Genomic DNA, 6,000 nt, shown 5'->3' with positions numbered 1-6,000 from the left:
ACCCTGCACTGATATTCATTTTCTTCTTTAATTGCCAAACACTTGCAGGAAAAAAAAAAGTTTCACTTAGGAATGTCCGTGACTAAGCAACAAAAAGTATTAATTTTATTGAATCTTGATCCTTTAGGATACATTTCTAAACATTCTATGTGACCACGTGAGAAGCCTGGAGAAAGCACTTCACCATATCACAAAGACGGTCGCCTTGAGGAAAAACCTTTGTGGGATTGAGTTGCGCACTAACCTAGCTGTTTTTTACAACGAACACCATTTGTTCTTGAAACAGTAACTGCAGGACTTCATTAGTACTGTCACGGGCCCTGAGCATTTTTGCCTCTGTGGACCCTTTTCTCCATAAAAAGATACAAAAATTATATTTTATGATTGCAATGGTAGAAAGACAAATATTTTAATATTTTTTATTAAGATATTTTCTTCTATCTAAAAGAATTAACTTTCATTTTCTCTTTCTGATTTTTTTCATTTCTTTTTAACGTTTATTTATTTTTGAGAGACAGAGAGACGGAGCACAAGCAGGGGAGGGGCAGAGAGAGAGGGAGACACAGAATCCGAAGCAGGCTCCAGGGTCCAAGCTATTAGCACAGAGCCCGATGCGGGGCTTGAACCCACAAACTGCAAGATGCTGACCTGAGCCGAAGTTGGACGCTTAACTGACTGAGCCACCCAGGCGCCCCTTCTTTTTCTGATTTTAAAAGAAAATGTTTCTGTGGGCCCATAAAGTCTTGTGAGCCTCAGCAATGGAGAAGTTGGCCGAGTGACTGACAAACTATGGTTGTTTAGACCTGGAATGTGCAGGGCTGAATTCTCTGTAAGGCACAATTTTAATATCTAATGTTAATATATTTGTCTTTATAACAATGCAGGGTTTTTTGGGTTTTGTTTTTGTTTTAATGGAGGAAGGGACCCATGAGGGGAAAATGCCTAAGGCCTGCAGAAGTCATAATGCAGTCCTGTGTATGTGATAAAACAGTTTCTTGAAAATGCAGGAAACGAACCTGTCACTTCAAGGAAAATAACCAAAATTATGTTGCCAATGATAAATTTGAACTTTCAAGCAAAAATTACAGTTTTGGGGGCGCCTGGGTGGCTCAGTCGGTTAAGCATCTGACTTCGCTCAGGTCATCATTTCATGGTTTGTGAGTTCGAGACTGGGTCAGGCTCTGTGCTGACAGCTCAGAGCCTGGAGCCTGCTTCAGATTCTGTGTCTCCCTCTCTCTCTCTTCTCCTCCCCCACTCGTGCTCTGTCTGTCTCTGTCTCAAAAATAAATACTAAAAAAAAAAAATTTTTTTTAAATACAGTTTTGGGACACTTGTATTTTGTTGCCATAAGCTTTACAACCTACCAATACTTAAAAATCTTTTGATGATATCAATGCTGATACTAAAAAATGTGATTTTCTGATACTGTACAATGAAAGGTGTTCATATTTGGAAGACTGGAAGGTCTATATGACTCATTTGAAAAAAAACATTTTCCAAATGACCAATGTATGATTTTACCAAATCATGCATGGCTAAAAGATCCATTCAAGATACAAGACAGAGTCATGAACTTTTGTGTTAGTTCACAAAATTTATTAATCAGTTTCAGATTCTACATTGCAATGAACCTTTATGAAACTACTACTTCTTGAATTTTGGTATAATATTAAAGAAGAACAGGCAAAATAATCTAAGCAGGCTATTAAAATTCTCCATTTTAATAGAGGATTTATATACATAGAAATAATTTTCTGTGTGTGATGGGATTTTCTTTGTATACTTCAGATAAAACAACATCAGAATCTAGCTATCATTGATTAAGTCAGATGTTAAAGAAATGTGCACAGTGGCAAAACAATGCCACTTTTCTTTTTACATTTTTTTGTTTAGAGACTGTTTTTCATACAAATACATTTATATATATTATACATTTTAAAGTGAATATATTAATAAATATTGAAAATTTTTGTTTTAATTTATAATAGAGCAAATCTTGATAGATATAACCTGCATAACCAAAAGTGCTTTGGAATCTTCGTTAATTTTTAAGAGGACAAAGGTTTTTGTTTTTTTTGTTTTTTTTTTTTTTCAAGGTTTTTTATTTTATTTTTGGGACAGAGAGAGACAGAGCATGAACGGGGGAGGGGCAGAGAGAGAGGGAGACACAGAATCGGAAACAGACTCCAGGCTCTGAGCCATCAGCCCAGAGCCCGAGGCGGGGCTTGAACTCACGGACCGCGAGATCGTGACCTGGCTGAAGTCGGACGCTTAACCGACTGCGCCACCCAGGCGCCCCAAGAGGACAAAGGTTTTTGAATCCAAATAGTTTGAGAACTGCTGTGTTAGAATAATGGCCTGGTAAAATGTTCATAAAGGTCCATTAAGCTTAAAAGGCAGGTGACAGGGGCGCCTGGGTGGCTCAGTCGGTTGGGCGTCTGACTTCAGCTCAGGTCATGATCTCATGGTTTGTGGGTTCAAGCCCCGCGTCGGGCTCTGGGCTGACAGCTCAGAGCCTGGAACCTGTTTCAGATTCTGTGTCTCCCTCTCTCTGTGCCCCTCCCCCGCTCACACTCTCTCTCAAAAATAAATAAACGTTGAAACATATTTTTAAAAAAGCAGGTGACAAGCACTAAATGCAGTAGAAACCCAAATATATTTAATATTAAGTAGATATGGATACAAAAGCTGAAAGAGGAATAGTGGTTCTCTCCTAGTGGTGTACTAAGAGTGATCTTTATATTTTGTGCAATTTTATTTTCCAAGTTCCGCACGGTGAACATGCATTTTATTTTGCAAGTGGAGGGGAAACAGCTTGTGAACCTCCCTGAGCCAGAGTAGGTGAGGGGACAGGTCACCAAAGGCATACAAAATAAGGAGGAGAGACAAAGGAGAGAAAAGGTGGAGCCTTCTAAAGAGAGATGGACACAGGGCCTCTGCCTGAACAGCTCTGGGGGACGATACTCCTAGTGAGTTCTATGAGAACAGTGTGCTGGAGAGGGGAGTTGGGGGTGGGGTGGCACTAAGATCACCTCTGGAAGGGTACAGACTCTAACCCATGGATGGTGGTGTGGGACTGGGTGGGAACAAAAAGACCCACTCTGCATTGGGGGACATGGAAGACTGGACTGTGCACATAGAGAAAACCGAACCTCCAGAAGGGCTCCCTTCAGGCCTGAATCATGAAAACTCAGGTCCTGGACAAACCTGGGTTTGAAACTCTGTGTGATCTCAGGCAGATTTCTTGGCTTCCTGGAACTATAGCGTCCTCATCTGTAAAATGGAAGTAGAAACGTACAGAACTAGCCTGCCTGTCATGAGGGTGAAATTATAGGGTATATGTGATCTTCACTGAGTCAGAGCCAATACTGGGGTGGCGGTGAATGAGTTACTTCTTGGCCTCCTAAGGTTGCAGATTGGGATCTATCGGACGGTCATCCTCTGTGTCTGGCCTTGGCCATCACTGAGGACCTGTCGAAGAAGAAGCTTCACATCTGTCTGCTGCCAGGGTACCAACAGGCTTTACAAGTCTCCCCCCGACAGGTTTGGTCTTCCCTTCAACCCAGAGGTTCTCTCCTGTTAAGGAGACTGGTTCTCCTTTTTCCTATTGCCTATTTCCCTATGGGGTTCAAACTCCAACGCTGGGATTTTTGCCTGTTCGTTCACTGCTTCATCTCCATCACCCAAATTGGAGCATGGCACACAGTATGACCGCAGTAGTTAACCGGATTAATGAATGCATGAATCGCCTGTATTGGACACTGCTTTGCAAACTTTTGAAGTGTGAAAGCAGCATAGTGAGGGGAGGAGGTCACCACCGCTGCTATAGGGGCGGCCTGAGAGTTGGGAGGAGCGGTTTTGGGTTAATTCCATAATCTCTTCCCGTCACCTCCAGCAAGAGCACAGGAAACTTCTGCTGGGCGTGTATTGTTATTTAAATTTGGTCCACACCTGGGTGCTGAGGTGGCTTCCCCCTTCACAGTTTGGCCAGGAGAGGGAAGGACGCAGAGAGAAGGTCCCTATTTAGGCAACCTGGATGGGGCACTAACGCTCTAGAGCAAGGAACCAATTTAGGAATATACAGATGGGCTTTGCAGTGGTTCCTTCTCTTTCTGCTTGTCTGCAGTTTGAAAAAAAGTGTGTGTGATAATCACTTCTGATGTTGTAAATCTCAGTTTGAGTCCAATAGTGAACGTTGGCTGAATCAAAGTAGCTAACCGCTCCCATGCACAAAGCAGGTCCAGACTTCCGGGGGTCACTATAAAGAACCCCAGGTGAGCATGATGTGCAGCGGCTGGTCGTGGGGCAGGAAAGAGTTTGATGGGGGCTCGAACGGAAACACGGCGAACGTTCTCAGGTGCGCGGGAGGTTTGCATTGGTGGTGGAGGGAAAAGTGCTTGCTGGTAACAGCAATTGTGCCTCCCCCTCCCTGGCTTAACGAGAAGGCTTTTAGGGCTGAGTCAGCTACAGTCCCGTGCTCCATGCCAGGCACACAGTAGGCACTCAAGAAGTGTCGTTCGAGACCCACGGGCTGCGACGCGCGCCAGAGAAGCGCCTTTGCGAGGGACCAGACCCCTTCTGAGGACTTAGCTCAGGGCGCTCCCCGGCTCGCGGGGCCCGCCCTGCGTCGGGCGCCCAGCCTCGGGGCGGGGTGCCCGCGGGCAGGGCCTCGGGGAGGCCCGCGGACAGACGGACAGACGGACAGACGTCCCGGCGGCGGAGCGCGGAGGCCGCGGCGCGCGCAGCCGCGGGGCTGGGGTCAAGGCCGGGGCGCCCGGGTGGCGCGGGAGGGGTGGCCGGACGCGCGGGGACGGCATGGGATGTGACGAGCGGCGCGCTGTGCATTGTGGGAATCCCGGGGCCGCGGCGACTGGTTCCAGTTCACTCGGCAGCGGAGCCGGGCGGAGGGGGCGAGCGCGCGGCGCGCGGGCGGGAAGCGAGGAGGCGGGCGGGCGGGCCAGCGACGAGCGCGGAGAGAAAAGGCGCGAGCGGCCGAGAGGGCACGGGCCGGACACCTAGCTGCTGCCGCCGCCGCCGCCGCCGCCGAGCCGCCCCGTAAGTGCCGCGCGGGCCCCCTCGCCCCGCGCCCGGTCCCCGCCGCCGGGTCTGGCCACCGCGCGCTTCCGGCCGCGGGGGCCTGGGAGCGGCCGGGCCTGGCGCGCACGGGCGGCGCTCGGCCGGGCTCGGGTCGCCGCGCTCGGCGTGTGGCCCACGCGGGGCCTCGCGCGCGCACGGCGCCCTCCCAGGCCCTCCCCGCCCGGCCGCGCGGGATTCTCTTTGGTTTTGTTCAAACAGCGAACCCGGAAGCCAACTTCTCTCCAAACCGCGTCCTCCTGCCCGCGCCTGGGCGCTTTTGTGGGAAGGCGACAGTGCTGGCCCCTCCCCCGGCGACCCTTCCCGGGGCGGGCGGGCGGCTAAGCTAGAGGCCCGGGGAGGCCCCGCGGCGCTGGCCGGCCAGCGTGGGCCTGGGCGACCGGGAGCTGCGGTGCTCGGAGTTGTACTTGGTGAGGGCCCCGCGGGCCCGCGAGTTGCCGGCCCCAGCACAATAAGTCGGGCCCGAGAGCCAGGTGGCCGTGGTGCAGGCGTCTGGCTCGCTCTCTGCGGGGAGGGGAGGGTTGGCGGCTGGGGGATACTTGTGGGATTGGAGCCAGGCAGGGCCGGGGAGGGGGTTGTCCAGGGACTGGCTGGAGAGGGGACGCGGGAACCCCCGCTGCCCTCGCTCATCTTCTGATCGGCCTTTTGTTTGCTTTGTGGTTGGGAGGTTTTTGTGTTTTCTTCCTTTCTTTTTTTCTTTCTTTCTTTCCTTTTAAAGGTAACTCCAGAAGGCTGTAGGCTTCCCGGTGGAGAAGGCCGGGAGGGAAGGGACTCGCTGGGGGTGGGGTGGAGTGGAGAGGTGAGTGCGCTGGATGCTGCAGGCGGTGTCACCTGACAACAGGTGTGCGGGGTGGCGCGCCCCGCCTCCACTCCTGCAGGGACCACGGATCACTCAAGGATCTGGTC

At 50.6% G+C, this 6,000-nt stretch overlaps 1 protein-coding gene across 4 annotated transcripts in view; it reads left to right on the top strand.

Annotated features, from left to right (window-relative positions):
* Window positions 1–4,932: 4,932 nt before the first annotated feature.
* Window positions 4,933–6,000, top strand: part of LOC124515853 (core histone macro-H2A.1) — a 79,319-nt gene continuing 78,251 nt past the window's right edge. The window contains exon 1 of one of the 4 annotated variants that reach the window (XM_047084905.1): window positions 4,933–5,055. The gene's annotated coding sequence lies outside the window, so the exon portion shown is untranslated. The remainder of the gene's footprint in view (window positions 5,056–6,000) is intronic. The other 3 variants (XM_047084910.1, XM_047084894.1, XM_047084903.1) reach the window with 3 other exon arrangements.

Source organism: Lynx rufus, unplaced genomic scaffold, assembly GCF_022079265.1.
Source record: "Lynx rufus isolate CCGP_SWC_20201006 ecotype Redwood Valley unplaced genomic scaffold, mLynRuf1.p SCAF_1, whole genome shotgun sequence".
Taxonomy (NCBI): domain Eukaryota; kingdom Metazoa; phylum Chordata; class Mammalia; order Carnivora; family Felidae; genus Lynx; species Lynx rufus.
This window is presented reverse-complemented; position numbering and strand designations above follow the sequence as displayed.